Source organism: Anoplolepis gracilipes, chromosome 2 (genome assembly GCF_047496725.1).
Source record: "Anoplolepis gracilipes chromosome 2, ASM4749672v1, whole genome shotgun sequence".
NCBI lineage: Eukaryota > Metazoa > Arthropoda > Insecta > Hymenoptera > Formicidae > Anoplolepis > Anoplolepis gracilipes.
In genome coordinates, this window is record NC_132971.1 from 15770062 (window position 1) to 15790774 (window position 20713).

The following is a 20713-nucleotide window of genomic DNA, read 5'->3' on the forward strand; positions in this document are numbered from 1 at the left end:
TACAAATTGCAATTATAAATTTTTCTTTATATTTACGAAGTCTTTTTATAAACATTTCTAAATTAGAACGGATAAAATTATACTCTGGTGTAATGTCGGTTTATCTCAGCTTCAACGATTGTCTTGTATATGTTAAAGTATATATTGCATGCTTGTAATGAATTTATATATTATATTCCATGCACTATGTGTCAAATTATTTATATTGCATATATTAATATTATAGAATTATTTCTATTGCATTTAAATGATTTATGTATAAGTTAACATTGGGTATATATATATATATATATATATATATATATATATATATACACATTTAATTTATAACTTTGTAATAAAAAATTTCTTTATTAAAATTATGCTTTTTAATAAATTCATCGATAAAAAAATGTATAAAAATACATTTTAGTCTCAAACTGAAAACATATTTTTAAAACATTTTTTTCTCTGAGCTTTTTATTGAATTTTTATTTTCAATATGAATTCTAAAGTTGAATTTTTATTTTCAATATGAATTCTAAAGTTGTTTATATTACCAACCTAACGTGACGAGACTGATGATCTTATGCTTGAATCACATTAACGATTGGCGATTGTGTCTGCGTTTGCATCTTTTGGCCAATCAGAAAGCAGCTTTTGGTGATTGCGATTCTCAATAATCTGTCTATTTTTCAAACGCGAGACGACTGATTGTGAGTTCTCGTGGACACAAGGCTTTATAGTATTTCGTCAGTGTCCGTGATATTCCTAGATTCTAACAATGAGTTCTACCATCGTGTGAACATTAACCTTCATAAAACAACAAGTGAGCATTTTATAGCACGTAACGTAGTTAAATGAAGATATATACGTGAAAGGAACGCAACCTAAACCTTAAATGTTTATTGTCAATCATAATGATGAAGGTCGCTTTTTTTTCTGCTTAGAGATTTCATGAAAGACTCTACAGTTTCTCTGTAAATTATAATTTTGTCATTCACATCATGACATGAACTCCGCCACATTTGAACCGAGCGCGGCCGAGTACGGCCGAGTACAGCCGAGTCGGCAGAAATTATCAGGACAACAAGAAATATGGCGGCATTGCGCAGCTTTGTCGAACGCGAGGAGATTGGAGCTGGATAAACGTACGTTGTTTCATGCGTTACACGTCTGTTGTACGAATCGTGACAAAAAGCGACGTTCGTAAGTCATTCAATAAACAGGGACGACCAGTAAACGCGATGAGTGAGCGCCACGTCGTGTGACAGCATGTGCAGTGTTTTGTGACGAAAGGAATTCGCCCGCCGCGGCCGACCCAGGGACCTTCTATCTATATACATTTGATATCATACGCACGACAACGTACAATTATTATTCGACAGTCTCTCCAGTCTCAGGTATGTAAGATTGTTTCTTTGCTATTTTACGCAATGAGCCAGCTCCTGTCTCTTTCTCTTATTTGTCATCATCCTTCCTCGCGGTTATCAAATCACGCGATATCGAGCATATAATTGCGCTCGCGATATAACCTTGAAGTTATTGTCACGCGATGTGTGTCGAGAGGATGGAGTTGTTGGAGCTGGCTCACTCGAGGGTGTTCCCTGTACTGTCATATGGTCCTACAAAGGGCATTGACTTTTAAAGCACATTGCCCTCGAGAGACGGCCCTTATCTCTTGAGGATACAGTGTTAACGACCTAATGCATTAATAATCTCGTTTGTTTGTTCCGAATAAAGAGGTTATGATAGATTGAGGTAGGCCTTGTGAACAATTGTTATGAATGTGCTCAAGATCAGATAACGAGTTGCCCAATTCATTGTCATACCGATCGAATTATCTCTGTTGATTATCTTTGTCACATTTACCGCTGCGTCTTTGACAAATTCAAATTGATTTGATTCGCCGATAAATATATATATATATATATATATATATATATATAGTGTGTGTATGTAGATATATATGTATATAAATATAGTGTGTGTATGCAGATATATATGTATATAAATATCGTTGATGCGCGGTAATACTCGAGTATCGATTGAGAAAATGTTTGTCTTCTGTAATAAGCCCAAAGATTTGCGATGATCGACGAGTGTAATGTCGCAATGCAGAGGAAAAGAAAGAAAGAGAAATCGATAATCTAGATCTAGACAGAGAGGGAGTAATTGATTTCGAGAGTAATTCCGCGAAAGAGCATAATTATCATTGAGATTCTCGAAGATTGCCGCTGACTGAAATAACAAGAGGAAGAGTACGTAGCGTGTACACACACATATTCACATGTGTGCGTAAGCTGGATATACATTTGTGATAAATAGGTCAGACACTTCTCAATACCGCGGTCATTGACCCGGGACTCGTCCTGCCGATAAAGCAGAACGTTAATTACCTTGATTTATTATCTATATACATATCGACGCAATAGAGGTCACTACGCGGTACATTTCTAATTTACGTATGATTTACACATTTATTTTTTATTTTTTTTTTACATATTACGCTTCTGCGAACAGTGTTTATAAGGATACTTAGCTTTGGGTCGGTTTATTTTATCTCTCCAAAAAAATAATGCGGTTTTTAATATGCTTTTTGGAAACCGTGTTATTCATTGTGATTTATTTATATTCTTCCAAAGATATAAAGTGAAAATGATAAAATAAAAATAACAATATATTTGTATCAATTACGACTTTTCTAGAAGAGTGTTGCTTTCAATGTACTTTTCTTGCCATTAAATAATTTATAAAACTATTTCCTATCCTGAAATATATTTAAAAATAAAATTTTATATTGATATTAATTTAGTATTTAATTTTATTGATTTTTAATTTTATTTAATTAATAAGATTTTTGTTTGAATATATAAATTTTCTTACCAAAATAGGAAAACGTCTAAGCTTTGCATAATTTTATTTAATTTATAATTTGTAATATGATTTTTTATTACTTTACTGATCTTAATTTTTAACCATTGAAGTGACTTATAACAGTTCGCATTTATACGTATGCAAGCTATTGAATTCTCTAGCAGCGTTGTTAAATTTATCAGAATTAGCTAACAATAAGCGTAAAGAAGGAGAAAAAGGTCAACGTTTCGACGTATATTTAAACTGCGTTCGATGATCGCAAGAAGACAACGTGTTGACCTTGAACCCAAAAACTATATTTGACATTGCGTCTCACTTTATTCTTCAAGGTTTGCTTTATCAGTTTTCGTCAGATTTTCAAATACAATAAGTTTCGTAAGCTCCAAAAAGAGAGTTTTTTTAAAAATAAAAAACATCGATTAAAATAGTCACGAGCAAACGTACACATGTATCAACATCAACATTCGAGTGAGATATTTTCAAAAGTTTTATTTATTCTGAAACAATTTTTATATAGTATTGAACATTTCCTTGTATTTAAAATGTTTTAATCGTAAGTAGTATTAAAATGTTATCTGTAGATATAAAAGTGAGACATTGTATGATTTTTAAGAGCAATTTATTATTTAAGAACAAATTTGTTTATTATAAAAGAGTATTAAAAGTTTTCATGTAGTTATGAATATTATTAAAACTTTTTAGAAAATATGCATGAATATATTCAGAATCCGAGAAAATGAGCAAAATTTTATTTGAATAATAATAAATAATTAAAAAGCAAAGCATAATTTATTTGTAAGGGACGAATGCATTTTTATTTAAATACAAATTTTTGATTAATTTTTTGATTAAATAATTATTTAAATAAATTCTTATCTAAATAATTATTTAATATGTTTTTATTATTTTTAATTTGTATGAATACTATGAACAAAATTATCGTACTATATTATTAATTATTATAATAATGATTACGTTATATTCATATATTACTTTTTTATCAAAATAAAATTTGTTTTTATTGGGTTATCAGGATGTCTATTTCCTGGAAAACCATGAAAAATCGGGAATATTCAGAGATTTTTTTTTGTCTCTGGAAATCAAGTCTCATAGAATTTTGGGATTCAGAAAATTTTTTCGAAAATTCTGTTTTTTAATAATTTTACTTTTCATCTTGTAAACAGTCAGCCGTGTGTGTGTGAAACTGGCATCTCGCTTCGTGCAAACTCATTAATTGAGTTGAGAGTTTTGACTTTATTTTTAATAATTTTAGAATTCTTGATATATAAATTAAACAAGTAGTGTTGACTATTAAAAGAATAGGAAAAAATCAGGACAAACTGAGATGCCAGGTTCATGCTGCACTCACTTTGTCTTTCGACAAGTCATTTTTTTAAATATTCTTGCCAAATTTTAAGCATTTGATAATGCTGCAATAGTTCTACAAAAAGTTTTATGCGTAAAAATGATTAGAATATTATATTAGATAATTATATAAATTAGATTGCCCGAGACATTGGACGTAAATAAGATTCATGTTATACTGGCGTTTCGATATCTAATTTTTTTAATAAATGTTCTAATAATTTTTACGCATTTAGAACTTTGTTCAGAAAGTATAAGTGAGTGACACAAAAAAATAACACAAAATCTCATTTAAAGTCGATAGAACATTTGAAATATGACTAGCGTGTATCATCTTACAATTAGTATTTGTATGTGTGGTGGTTCGGCCAATCTAATTTGTCTAATAAATATATTGTAATAATTTTTACGCAGAGAAATCTCTGGAAATTACGCATAGAAATTAAGCTGGAAATTAAAAGCGATTATAGATTGATATAAAATCTCATTAAAGTCAACAGAATAATCGAAATATGACCAATGTCTCATCTCAATATTTATACATTTCGGCGTCTCTTGAAATTTGTATAGTGTCTCACTTTTATATCTATACATAATTATTCTAATATTAGTTATAATTACAAACTTTTTCGAAAATGCAAAGAAATTCTTAGTACTATATAAAAATGGTTTTAAAACAAACAAAACTCTTGCAAATTCATCGATGTCTCATTCGAATATAACGAATAGTACAAATAAAACATAAATCAAAATTTATTCAAATAACAAACTAAATAAAAATGTACTTGAATAATGTCCATTTCTGCTTATAGAATTATGCACAAGAACTACTTTAAAATAAACAAATATTTCGAAGGTTGATCAGCGATGTTCGTACAAGTTATTATTTGCTCATTAGTATTGTATATTAATTGACGGTTTATTTTTTTCTTTGTAGCACTTTTTTTTTGTTTAACGATTAAAACTTTGTTTAAACTATTAAGAATTATAAAATTATTGAAAAAATATAACTAAATTTTAATTATTTATTAATTTCTGCAAAAAAAATATGCCAGTTTTACACACTATATTTGATTTTAAACTTTGAAAAGTTTAGAAGATGAAATTGTTTTTTGTTTTTACAATTTTTTAATGCACATTTTTTTCGTTACTACAACTTTCGTTATTACAACACTTATCGATTAAAAATTTATCGGTTAATTTATTTATTATAATTAATTACTTAATCAAAGTTGAAGTTTTAATCAAGAATTTTATTAAACTAATTCCAACGTAACTATAGTTCAAGATTAATTGATATATTTGTGAGATGTGTTATTACGTTTTAAAATTTACTACGCTTTTTTAATAAAATTAATGATGTTTACAAAGTTTTCGTACTTCTCTATTATATTTTCTCTTATAGGCACCTTGTGTAATAATTTAGGATAGATGAATCCATTTAAAGTTTTAGGTACATGTATGATTGATTGTTTGTTTGGTAAATCAAAGTTTTACGAAGTCATATGAAAAGTTACATAACTTTAATTTTAACAATAAACTGTATAACGTAATTTGGCTAAATAATTGCCTGAACGAAGTTTAACTTTAATTAGACTTCAATAAAGTTTGACTATAAGCTGAAATGCGACATTACTTCGCACCTTAAAGTTATAAAGAACAATAGGATCATAGCATTTGATACAAATATTAATACTAAAATTGAGGTGAACAAACAACGCATTTTCTGCGAGAAAACTGTGCAATTCTACAGTAACGTTTAGATTGTAAAAAGATCGATTTTGAAATTAGAAGATATGAAGAGATGTTTACACGTCTTACAGTGTTTCTCTTTACAATCAATTTAATCTTGTACAATTCTGCGGAAGATGATATGAGGATTAGAATCTAAATGTTCCTTTCAGATTTGAAGATATGAAAAATATTTAGAATATACAAATTATACAAATTAAATATTTTTGTTAATACATTTTATATAAATAAAAAATAATTTTATATTTTAAGAATTTTCCTTTTTTATTTAAATTTCTGAGTTAAATATTATCTCAAAATGATACAGGATATTAGATTGATTTTATCTTATTTATCAGCAGCAATATAATGCAAAGATAAAAAATATGGAGTAGTTTTATTTTAAAAAAACATGAATGAGATAATTAATTGTTAATAAAATATAAATTTAAGAGAAAAATGAGAAAAATATTACATTTATTATAATATGTTTGTTTTTTTGAATACGAGTTTTATATATTTTTATATATTTTTCTTAATTTGAAAAAAACATTTAACATATTTTAGAAATGTTACGTCTAGACTTTTGGAAATATTAGATGTGTTTAACAATTGCCCGATGAATTGTGTACTCTAAATTCATATACTGCGTCATATATTGATATACAGGATGTTCTGAAATCTATATCCTTTTAAGTGTATTTTCTGGTTAATTTGGAGAGTTTTTCTTAGTAAAAATGTCGAAGAAAGTAATCTTTTTTTGCAAACTTCCAATTTTTGTCATTATATATCTTTGTACTCTGGGAAAAAACACGGTTACAACCCACTTTGAGGGCCACGATTAGTAATCAAATTATTTGGATGGCTCATAATTAAATTTTCCAATTAGCTATTCTATTTATTTCAAAGATTTTTAAGTTATATTAGTCAATTATCTCAATTAGTTCCGTCGATATCCAGTTACGCAAAGATAATTTTTACTTAAAGGGCACTAATCAAAATGTTAAGTTGCTTAATTACAAAAAAAAATGGTCAAAATTTCTCTCAAAGTAATTGCAATTTTTAGTTACGCGGAGTTAAGGGTAGATTATTTACGTAAAATTAGGATTATGAGCAATCCAAATAATTTGATTACTAATCATGAGGCCCAAAGTGGGTTGTAATCGTATTTTTTTCCCAGAGTACCTAATTGTATGCCTTAAATTAAAATTTTATTAAAGTAAACTCCACTTGAAATTAACTAAAGAATGTGTTAATCTTTTTATTCTAGGAAATTTAGATTTTAACAATCCCTTGAAAAACCCGTCTTTTTCAATCGCTTATAACTCGAAAATCATTGTCTTAATATTTTTGCTAAAGAAAAATAATTTCCGAATTGGCCAGAGAATCTGCCCATGTATGTCAGGACACCCTGTATGTAGTTCGGAACAACAGAATGCAATCGTCGATTTACTAAAGCTTGCTCTCTTTACCGCTATGCCGATCAAGCAAATGTTAACCCTACAATCGCGTTTTTGCTCCTATTTTCGTGCCTTGACGGTGGGCTAATTATGATCCCAGATACGAACGATCCGCCAACCAACCGTCATGATCGTTCAATTAACTATCTTCGGAACTCGTAACGTCGAATTGCTTTTTTTTTTAGAAAATTAACCGGCAGGGTGAACTTATCAAAAATCTCGAGTGCATTCGCTTAAATTTAAGCGGTCAATTTAGCGATTCTTCATTCTCAAAATATCGAAAATGAATTCTAGTTAAATAATAATTCATTTCACTTTTATTAAGTTTCCCTATTTTAAAATAGTTTCTCATATTGAAAATTGTATTATCTCACAATTACCATTATTTGTCAAATTATATATTTTATGTTTAATATTAATTTTTCAAAGATTTTAAAATGCTAATCAATTCCAAATTTTTTATATAAATCGCACATTTTATAATAGAAATGTGTATTTTATAGTAAAGATGTTTATTTCTTTATTATATAAATATTATATCGCTTTCTTTGAGAGGAATACACTTTATTTTGTAAACATTTTTAAAAAATTTTAATATTTATTATTTTTTTTTTCAAAATATTACATTTTGTAAAAAATATATATGAAATTTTTTTTTACGTATAAAAATAATATTTTTTAACATATGTCAAAACTATTTCTAGATTCTATTTTTAAAATTTTTATTTTGAAAATATATCGGTTTTTTTTTAAACTTCCTTTTAGAAACTGTTCTATTTTTTTTTTTTTCAAGTGTATCTAAATAGCGTATTTTATATATGGATTATGATCTTCGTTGTTCTTTTTATCGAGAGCTTAAAGATGGCGTACAATGTATCGCTTTTATACGTGTAGTATACATCCTTCGTTCAAGAGTACTAAACTTTTGAGATCATGGACTCTCGTTAAAATCGCACGGCTTATCGTGTGCGATAAGCGTTTACGTTGTATGTAAGTTTCAAATTGCTCTACGGTAAAGTCCGCAGTCATCGTACGGTAGAAGATATAAAAAAATATGCAGATATAACCACAGCGCGAGCAACTACAATAATGCATTCGGATAGGATGCGCCGGCAATAATGTATTCGACATCTCATAAATTCTGGTGATGACTAATGGCAGGCAGTCGCGCGCGCAAAAGTAACGACGTCGTATCATCATCGATCAGCGGTTATAACGGCACCCGCACATAAACCATACGTAGGGATTTAATAACCGTCGCATATGATAATGCTATTCTCCACGGAACAAGAACAATCGTTTTCTCATATTCAAATTCACAAACGCGTTTGTGCGCTCTTTAATCCCTGATTTTTCTCAAATCTTCATCATAGATAACGTAAGCGCTATTCATTGTCTTCGTTAAAATGTCATGTTATATTCATCTTGCCGTTATTAATTAATTTCCCGTAAACCTAACGTTGGTTTAAGAAATCATTAATAATTGTGTGCCGATCGTAAATCATCCCCTAACTAATGTTCTGCTTCAAGAGATACTTCTGTCTAAAGTATGTATTCGAATTCCACATTTAGTATTGTACTGTTTGATTTTCATTTGGTTAGACCTTTCCGAGTGATAAGTGTTTGCCTAATATGGAAATCGATTAAATGTTACTGTTTGGGTTATAGCCAAGAGGGTACTTGATTATATACTATCAATTCGAATAGCAATTATTCTAGTTTCTTAAATGTTTTATTAATTTACAATACAGTTTCGTGTAATTAATATTAGCAACGCTATATATTACATGTTTTTTTTTTTATTTTTAAACTTTTTATGATTTTTATCAACAGTTTATTGTAACTGAAATATAACCATATATACAATAATATAATGAATAAAACATTTCTTTGAAGTAACGGCCATTAATAGCAATATTATAGTCTTTTATTTAGTTACAACAATTTTCCTATTGTCATTATGAGTGACATGTAGGAGAAATTTCCATTAAATACATAGTATTATTTAAAATGTGTGGTATTATTTAAATACTATACACACGCAATCCTATCACGTTTGAAACTCGATGTTGTAAAAGCAACCTAATATCAAGTGTAATATACATATATGGGAGTGACATTTCACAGGCCGGCGTCAATTTTGCCGTAGGGTTATTATCGAAACAATAAATTTAACAATACGACCAGCGTATATCAAAACAGGAACTATTCGTTTATCCTGACCCAAATATCCGCTAGTCTCTTCGTTCCGCTGTTTTTATAGAGAGAATCTCGAACTCGGCCATTTTTCGATTCGATCTGATTTGAACATTCTATCGTCGTCAAGTGAGGGTATTGCAAAAGGAGACACGCTCGGATGACACAGTACTTGGAATTTCAATAACAATCAGCGACCAGTTAACACAACTTTTGGCACAAGTAATCGAACACTACCGGATCAGTTCTATTGATATCCGAGCTGTAGTACTTTAAAGTATGTGTGAAATTGATCTAGAGAATACTACACAACTTCTCTAGATCATGAAGTTATTATGAGATTTTACTCTTTTTCTTGACATTGACGTTTGTGCATATTAATAGTCTTTACATAATCATTTTAAATTATTATTTTTAAATTTATTCTCGATTGCAGTATTATTACAATTATTGTATTTATTGTTACAAAAATTACAATTATCGTATTTATTGTTGCAAAAAAGAAGATAATTTTTTAGAGAAAAAGAGAGAAAGAAAGTAATATTATCGATTAAATAGAAAGTTTATCCTGTTATGATTTTTCGTGATTGGAAGTTTAAGTGAGCGACTTAATGAAAACGGCTAATCCATTATGAGCCAACGAAGAAAAATGAAACATCATTCGTCATTTTACGAAAAATTATGCGAGACTTTCTCTCGGATAAACGCTGTTCCGGTATTTGTCGAACAAAGGAGAAAAACATGGTAGACTTTTTATCGGTCATGCTCTTGATCAACTTGCCAGGTCGAGTCGTGACGTGTCAGATTTGCAGCACAAAAACATACCGTGGCGAATCATCGCGAAACGATTGCTGCAAGAGCAGCCTTTAATTTTTATTACAGAGATCTATATTAAAGCAGTCGCGCGTGCAATAATGTTTGTCGACAATGAATTACTATTACTGATGGCATCGTTAATTTCTCGATTTTAATGCAATCCGAAGATCCGTCGCGGAACTTGCACATAAATTTCCACACAAACTATCGTCAGCGAGTTTATCTTGATGACAACGTAATACATCATGTTCCAAATACAAGGTTTTCGTGGAACAGAGGTCTACCGTGTGTTCATTTCCATTCGTGCATAAATATTTATTTCTACTAATATTTTAGCCATTTTATTTCTACTTTATTTTTATTATTTACCGTCCATTCTACTTGCAAGATTGATTGCAAATTACAACAGTTCTCTCTCTCTCTCTCTCTCTCTCTCTCTCTCTCTCTCTCTCTCTCTTTCTCTATAAATAAGTTTAACAAACAAGTATTTTCTATTTAATCTTCGAAAGTATCAGATTTTTTTCCGCACAATCATTGAATGCACATCGTGAAATCTTAAAAACCTAGATAAAACCAGAAAAAGCTAGATAAGAAAAATTCCGATTATCTTTTGTTTCGTTCAGAAAAATAAATAATTAAGATGATTTTTGTTTTTGATGTTATGGAAAAAACAATTTCTAGATTTTTTTTATTCCTGACCGTGATATTTAATTGTAAGATTTTTCTACATCTACGCAATTTTTATTTTTTTCATTTTTTATTTTCTTGAGGAATTGATTTTAATTGAGGAATATAATAATAATATTTAGATATATCTATATAATATGTGTGTGTATATTAAAGCAAATCTTAAAATTGAAAATATTTAAATATTTATGATGTTTTGCAGTAAAGTAAAATGGTAAAACACATATACATACATCAATATTTAAATGTTTATAAGAATTACGATGTGAGATTAGGCAAACATATTCCAGACACTCCGTACATCGAATGCATAATTTCATCTCATTAGATTTGCGCGGTTAAACGTCTGTGACTTTTATAAATGGGAAACTTCGAACCGGGTAGCAATTCTCTGCGTCAAGTAGATAATTAACGATCGTGAATGTTGAATCACAAAGAGCGCAGGGCAGATATTTTAGAATCAGGATTCATGCTATCATTTCTTGCTGCCATTTCTTGCGAATATGTTCGCGTATGGATTGCGCAACGGGACGCCATTAGTCTTCATTAAAAACAGAATTGCGCGAATCTTGCGGCGCATTTACGGACTAAACATAAATCTATCCTTACATTGATCGTGCCGCGTTGCAGTGGCAATAACAAATTTTTCGTAATACATTGTGTGTCTGTTATATTCATCCTTGTTACATGTAACATTGATATATGTCTAACGGCATACGCGATAATCTCTCGCACTGTCATGCAATGTCACCTGATCGTTATTGTGCAAGTATACGTGTACCTCATGTGTCCATGCATACATGTATAAATATAATTATATACAATTAATATAATATACTAAATAAATATAATCTTACTCGCTAGAAGTCATTGTCTGGTTATAGAAAGTTTCGAAGCAAATCATTAACTTCAAATATCTTAATTCATCGATTACAATCATATGATTAAATTATCATTTGTTATCGACTTGATTATCAGTTTCACTTTAAGATCGCTTATTAATCCCGAAGTTTCATTACGAGGCCATTACGAAGCTATTACGAAGATTTCATAATGAAATGTCATTCGATAATTATTGAATTTTCCTATTTTATTTCATATTCTCCTTTTTACAAGCTTCTCGCGTCACTTTCGATAAAGCAGGGATCGTTCATATATTATCAAGCTCCGTGGCGTCACCAGCGACTTCTAAAGCGGTCGTACATAGTTAATTAGTAGAAGAATGTTCGCCGATTAAACTAGGTCACGCGACTGACGTCCGTCTCCATGCTTGACCGGATGATGATAGTTATTTTTATCTCTTCGAGAGGTGCGAAAGAGAGCTGTCGCAAATTGCAGGGGTGCATTGTTGACATCATTACGCATTCTCGTGTTCACGTGAATGAACGTGAACTGCATCTGGTCAAATTGCTTGAGAGCGAGAAGTTCAAGGATACCAGCCTGAACATTTTAATGTTCGGATTAGTGGATTAATCGATCAATCGTTCGCATTTCGCCGTCAACTATATAGGCATACAGTCGACATTAAACTATCATTTCTTATATTTTCTTCCTTAAATTGCAAAATAAATTTATATTTATTTATATTGTACAATTTACTTAATAGAAATATGATGATTTTTTAATTTAATATTTTTAAGATTTTATTTGATTTTGCATCAAATATGTAATAAATATTTATTTTATTTCTCACTGCTCTGTTTATCTAACTTGGTTTAAACATATCAAATATTTCCTTCTATTTTTAAATCTGCAAAACAAGTAGTCTGGATTTTTTCGTCTTGTGCAGCTACACCTGCCGCAGGTGCAGATCGCTAAAATGAAATGTCGTAGGGCAACGGTCGTATAGTGGCTAAAATCATTTTCTTAAATAGGCAAGTTATAATGATTCGAATATTAAAAATATTTTGCAATATGTTTATCTTACACAAATATTTTTACCAACAATAATTTTAATTATAATTTCTTTTGCAATGTAATATTTTTCTCAAATGTGGCTTTTGAAATATATTAATATTAATTAATATAGATTTTGTTTTATTATTATTAAATTTCTAATTGTCTTCTTATAAAAAGCAATTTTTTTAATCGAACAATTGCAGCCAAAATTAAAAAGAATTAGATTTCAAGTTACAAATTCTATTTATGTTATATGATATTAAATGGATAAAAAAAGATGCAGAAATAGACACATTATTACGTAGTGCGTGTTAAGTATTTTATGTATGCGCGAATGTTATGCATACTGCTACTTAATTCTTTATCGTATGTTGTCATAGATTTCTATTATTAGCATCCACCTTTGTCACTACAATTATAAAGGTTTTTTTATTTGCGAATTAAACTGTATTTATTATAACTGTGACTGAAAAAATTTATCGAATTGCGATGCAGGCAATTACAAATGTTATAATCTAAGTAATAATGTAGTTTTAAAAACACAATAATGAGGATATGTATATATGACAAGTATTATTTTATGAAAATGCTGAAAATAGCACAAAGCAACAAACAAGATCGCATTGCGATCAAGTTTACTAAAAACAAGAGGAAAAGAGAGAACTCGGAATCGGCGTCTGAAGGAGTAATATTGCATGAGGTCGAGTATTATTGATGTATCAAATTCTGTTGAGAACAATCAACCTTAAATATCTCAGCATATATATGTATATATGTATATATGTATATATATGCATATATTAATAGATATACTTATCCTTGAAGTAGCAATTCTGAAAGACGCAAAAGCAAGTAGTCTTAAGTGTAATTATCTCGAAGAACATGATATTAACTCGTATATGCATAAATTGTAAACCATAGTGTTATTCGCACATAGTTTACAATTAATCTTGACTTATGTTATTTTAGGTAATATTTTTATATATAATTTTTAAGTAATATTTTAGATAATATTTTAAATCATATTTTATGTTTGCGGTTATTATCGCGAGTGCTGTTACTCGGGAACTTTTGTCTTATCATTTGAGTAAAATAAGTGTAATTTGCAACAGTGTTGCGTTTTCCATGAAAAGTCAAACCCGCGGAAGATTTCATGCTTATCGTGTAAAAAACGAGAATGCAACTGCGCAGCGATATCTATTCGCTATTTCTGTTACGAGAAAGAGAGAGAGAGAGAGAGAGAGAGAGAGAGAGAGAGAGAGAGAGAAAGAGAGAGAGAGAGAGAGAGGATACGAAGTGCAAAGTTATCGTCGATATCGATGCACTCCGCTCATGGATTGTGAAGGTCGGAAGAGCGCGACCGTGTGTACGACGCGATTGCTTTTTCAAACTTCCGATAATCATTTACCGGATGCCATGGTCAGAGACCCGTGCATATTAATGCCAAACACGCAATTTGAACTATCGTTCGCGAACTATTTAATAATTATTATCGTTACAGTTATTGCTAATAATAACTGTTATATATATGTATAATCTTCTAATTATAAAATTTTAATATTCTTATATTTTTAATTTTTTTATTATAATAATTTTAATATTTATGCACACAGATACATACAAGTTACATTATATTTATTAATTCTGTCTTCGTACTTTGTACTTCGATAATAATTTAAATATCTTTAGGTATCTTTAAATAGCTAATAATCTTTGTTAAAGATTAACTGTAAGATTTTCTAGATTAAATGCAACTTTCTTCCGTTACCTTGCAATTTTTAAGAATTATGATAATCTACCGGAAATTGCTTTTTTTCATATTCCATTAATCATATTCAGGTTAGGTATATGATAGCTTTTTAGTGCAACATATATTTTATTATGAAAAAATGAAAATAAACGAAACTGTTTTAGAGCATATATTTTCAAAATATAAAAATTTTCTATACTTGTTGTTAAACATGAATTACATAAATATAAATTAAATGTGAAATTATTATGTTTAATTTGACTATAGTTTGTCAAAAAACATTTTGAATATAAAATTAAAAAGTTTGATTTAACTGATTAAAAAAAATTGATATTAATATTTGGAGATATCTTACTTTTTTCTAAATAAAGTATTGGTTTTTATACACTTATTTACTTACAATGAGACAAAGTAGTGATATTTTGTTCAATATTGTAACTTTAACACATGAACTTTTGCTTACCTTTTAGCGCTTTGTTTAATTCGCGAGCATGTGCCAACGGCACGCAGAAAGGATTTACAAGTATTTAGTCGGCGGGATCGGTCGCATGTATAATGCATGGTCGCCCGCATACGTGTATTTTATTAAAACGTTATTGCCATACCCAACATATCAATGCATATCGAGCGAACAAACACACGGGACTATAAAGCAAACAGTTCGACACATTTCAAAGTTATATAAAAACGTGGAGAAAACATAAAATTATATTACGCAACATAGCTATTGCAAAAATTATAGTATAGGTCTAAAAATTATTTTTAAATAAGTCTTTTTATAGATGTGTGCGTAGAAAGAGATATTCGAATACTTTATTGTACGTGGTTAATTATTGTTAACGAATATAATTTAAATAAATATGTTTGTTAATTTATAATTAAAACATATAATTTGTTCTATTTAATTTTTATAAACACACTGCTGTCCTATTTTCCTTATATTTTAGAAAATATTTTTATATTAAATATATTGTAAAAATTTAATAAAAATAATCTTTAAGGTCGCAATTAGGTCGATATTTTATTTTTCATATAATTTCATAGTTTTAAATTAATTAAATTTTGATTAAAAAGATTGCAAATAATATTTAATCAATTTTTTATATAAAAAATTTGATTCTATATATAATTAATAGAAAATGTTGCATATATATTTCTCTAAAATTATTCTTAAAGTAGTTTTATGTAAATATCTTTATATAAATATAAAAACTCATAGTAGTACTCAAGAGTATTTTTTAAATATTTTTTTCATTAAAAAATAACTAATATAACTAAAAAATACATGCGACAAATATGTCTATAGTATTTATTGCATCCGGAAAAAATTTATCACAATTACTTTCTCCAGTCTCGATAAACACAATGGTATGACACAAATGGTATGAATGGTAATGACACAAGAAACGTCAGCAAAATCAAGTAATAAATACTATCACATTGTTATCTTCAATCTTTCCGCCTGACAAGCATTTGCCGAGAAATAAACTTATTCGCAGAAACCCGGCATTGTCCGTCACAACAAAATTAACTTGTATAATATATGTCATGTTATTAATAAATCACTAATATCATTCATATCACAAACTGGCGTCCAATAAGCTTTCGTAACCCAGTGTGATATGAAGATGCATGACTTCTGTGCCTGGCTGTATTAGGTCATTGCATGTTCTGAATAATGTTATGGATTGTTATTGCAGTGCTAATGCAGCGCACGATCAGTCGATAAAGTAATTAATAATTGTTTATCTTGGAAATCACAATAGCGTCAATTTATTAAAAATTAGTTATTTTTTAGCATTAATTTTTTTTAAATTTTCTCATAATAATAATTGATTCAGTACATTATGTATTATATATTTTTATCGTAATGAAATATATGCTGTTTTAAATATCAAATTAAATTTTTAATAATCTAATACACATACGCACATAATATACACACAATTATACACACAAAAAAAAAACACACACACAATACACATTATATTATACATACAATACATATAATACATATAATACATATTTATTAAAAATAATGTATTAATTTTCTTATATGTATGAAACTTAAGTCATACAATTTTATTGTTTTCAGAACTAATTCTAGCATACTTAATTAAATCCTAATTATGTTTTAATTGTGAAAAAAAATGTTATTCTCTCCTTCTGTGTTTAGTTAAATTTTTACTAAACAAAAGTTCAAAATTAATTATTTAAATATGTGAAAGAATATAACGATGCAATCATTAATCGATACAACGATTTCATCGTGAAATATTGTTATGTTTAGAAATTAAGCATTCGTATGATTCATATATGGAGTCTTTATAGACATATCACTTACGTATCTCCAATAGATTCTCGTTACTCATGGGTAGTCGTTGAACTCGATACAGGTTCCAGAAATTGAAATCATCTATGAAGAATCAATGTACTTTTAAACATAAAGATAATAAAATGTAAAATGTGTGCGTTAACCATTCATATAGGAAATAACCGCAAGCATTGGCTATTCATTTAAATGTATATGCTTGTGTGTATATCCTTAAGAATATCACACTCACGATATAATTGTGTGATGGTACTTCAGTAATAATATAAGCTAATATGTAAATGAGTAAAGCACATTTAGGAATTTGTTGTCATGATATCGATGAATATCACATGATATGTGTGTCACGACAAAATGATTATATTATTCATAATTATAACACATAGTGTTACAGTATTCAATCTTTACATCGACATGTATCATGAAAGCGAATAACTGCACATGTGACGTAATATGAAATGGACCTTAATATTATTTGGTACAGAATTTATCATTTACTATGCATATATTAAATAAACATACGCGACATGTAAAGCCATTCGCATATATTTGCATATACAATTGAAGAATTAAAAGTTAAAAATTTGTCATCCGAAAATCTATAAATATTCGCAATTATTAGTTTGAATAAAAGTTTTTTTACAAGCTCTCTCTATAAAAATTAATAATTTATAAACTTAACTTTTTTTATTTTATTATAACGATTGGTTTACTAATATGACATATAGATGATTATGAATGATATATTTACAGATGTAAAATGATTATCCTATCTGCAAATTGTAAAATGATATTTGTCGTTTCAGTTTTAATTACGAAAGGTATTTTATGCATGAAAAATATTTGACATTACAAGAGAGAAAAATAGAAAGTAGATTACTTTAAATACATGTATACATATCGTGAGGTATATTTTATGGTATGTCAAGTCACGTATATTTTCTGTCTTATTTTTGTTTTAGGAGCAAAAGACTTCAATTCTTGTTTTGCCCAGATCTGTCACACTTGCTTTTATGTCACGATATTTAAACATATATATTGTAGTATCTCGAAGATATCTATAAAGTCCTCTTGAACTCGCGCGTGATTATAAGAAAGAATTTGTGCCAAAGATTAAAAGAATAATTTATATGAGTCATCACACATTTCCATGTTGTTCACGCAAACATCTTATGACGTTGATGTTGCAAATAATAATATACCGAAAAAAATTGCATGAAGACTTTGGATAACATAGTTCTTTTATAAAGATAGTTTATCGAGCTTAAACCAAGCAGCGATTTAAATCATTCGTTATCACCATCGTCTGTTTAAAACATATTATTATGTTTGTCTAGCTGGCCCCCTACATTATGCAAATACAATAAAAAAATTATATAATAATGCGCTAATTATGCGCTCACCAAATCCACAAGAAAAAATTTTGCGCTCTTTTTAGTTTAACAAAAAAAAAATTATTTTGTGGGGGGGGGCTGAGTGGACAGTCAGTGAGCCTTCCCCCCCCCACCCATTAATAACAAATAATTCCGAAAAACAAATATGCAGGATTTATGCGCTTATTATGCACTATTATATTGATATAATTCATTATTTAATATTAATCACTTTGACATAATTTTGATTTTTGCGCCGCAACACCCTTAAGGCACTTCCTCTTGAAGCAAAGGGCGAGATTCTCATATAACATGTTAAAAATTGAAAAATTGAACAAATTAGTTATACACGATAAATCTTTGAATTATGCATAATTATATGACAATGGTTGTTGCAATCTTGATATATATATCAAGAGTTATAGTTATCGTGTATAGTTAAATTGCCCAGTTTTTTAATTTTTAACGTGTTATATGAGAATCTCGCCTTTTGCTTCAAGAGGGAGTGTCTTAAGGGTTGCGGCGCAATCAAAATTACCTCGATATAATAGCGCATAATTAGCGCATAAATCCTGCGTATTTGTTTTTCGGAATTATTTGTGATTAATGGGTGGGGGGGGGGCTCACTGACTGTCCACTCAGCCCCTCCACAAAATAATTTTTTTTTTGTTAAACTAAAAGAGCGCAAAATTTTTTCTTTGTGGATTTGGTGAGTGCATAATTAGCGCATTATTATATAATTTTTTTATTGCATTTGCATAATATGGAGAGGGGGGGCGCTAGTTAGGCAGACGTCATATCATTCAAAGCTCAGTGTTGAAAAGTTGAGTAAGTGAATTGATAATGTAGTTAGTTTTCTCACAAATTTTCTCATTATTGTGAATTTTACAGTGCCTATTATAAATTCAAATTGTAATAATTACCTTGATATCGGTTTTCTTTATATAGATTTAAACGCCGTGAGATATTAGGCTTCATCGGTTTTCTTTAAATAGATTTAAATACCGTGGTATCAGCAATCGAGTTTAAAGTGTTAGAGATAACGAATGGCATCCGGATAAAAACGGAGGCAATAGGAAGTAGACGAGCGCGATGGAACGAAGCCAAATTGGTCCGCGAGCGTCGCTAATCCACCATCGAATCGAAAGAGAGGAGAGAGTCGAAAGCGACGGGTGGTCGCGCGTGTGCATCGAGACGAGCGAGTTTCGTCGTCGCTGATGACCGGTGATGTGCCGAACATCTTTCCGACCGGGAAAACAACAAACAGCGACCGGTAACGCGGGGTTACCCTCGTACACCTGCGTCCCACGCGTAGGACACACCCCGGGGGTTACGTCGCGGTTCACCTCTCCGCGACAATTCCCGAAAATCAGCCGGCCTATATGAACAAAAGAAGTCTGATGTCTAGACGGCTGGATATTATTAACATAGACAACAGGGGTTTCGTTATTGTCTTTTTCTTTCATCTCTTTACCCTTTCGATATTTGCATTTTTACTACAAGATTTGCTAGTTTAATTAACACTCTTTTGATACTTTTATATTGGATTTTTTATTTAATTTTTTTATTATATGTCTTAATGTAACACATACACACGCATGTACATGTTACATACGTGCACATGTACATATATATATATATATATATATATATATATATATTTTTTTTTTAATTATAAAAGAGAGTAATATAAAGACATAATTTATAGATATAATTTACTTTCTGTAGATAGATGAACTAGTGAATAATTAATGACGAGAAAATGATTATTGAATTTATGTTTTTTTTTCATAGTTATATAATATTCTTTAATATGATCATATTCTTTTTCTCTCTGACGTCAAAGATGTGAACATGATATCACGAGTTTTTAGTTATTACAAAGTTACAGAGTTACAGACTCAACAGTCACACGTTTCCTAGAGTGCTCATCCATTTCATTCTTTCGACGTTATTTTTTCCTAGTAATCTTTTAAGCAGTGAAAAATCAGAATTGGATGAAGTAAATTACTCTTTAGATAATAGAGGAGAAGTTAGGAGAAATATGAATATATGAATATACGATAATAGATATAAATCTAAAACACGTGTCGTACGATCTATATAAAAAAAGTAAAAGTACAGAAGAAAAATAAATATAATGACTTTTTTTAATATATTTTTGAAAGTGCTAAATATATAAAATCGGCTGTACATACATTTCATGTACTTTGTCCGGATTCTAAATGTTTAGAACCGAGTGCATTGT

At 29.3% G+C, this 20713-nt stretch overlaps 1 protein-coding gene across 2 annotated transcripts in view; it reads left to right on the forward strand.

Moving 5' to 3' along the window:
• Nucleotides 1–679: 679 nt before the first annotated feature.
• The window catches only part of LOC140663085 (uncharacterized), a 99347-nt gene continuing 79313 nt past the window's right edge, over nt 680–20713 (forward strand). The window contains exons 1-2 of one of the 2 annotated variants that reach the window (XM_072886967.1): nt 680–808; nt 930–1382. The gene's annotated coding sequence lies outside the window, so the exon portion shown is untranslated. Of the gene's footprint in view, nt 809–929; nt 1383–20713 lie in introns of those variants that run through there. The other variant, XM_072886969.1, reaches the window with a different exon arrangement.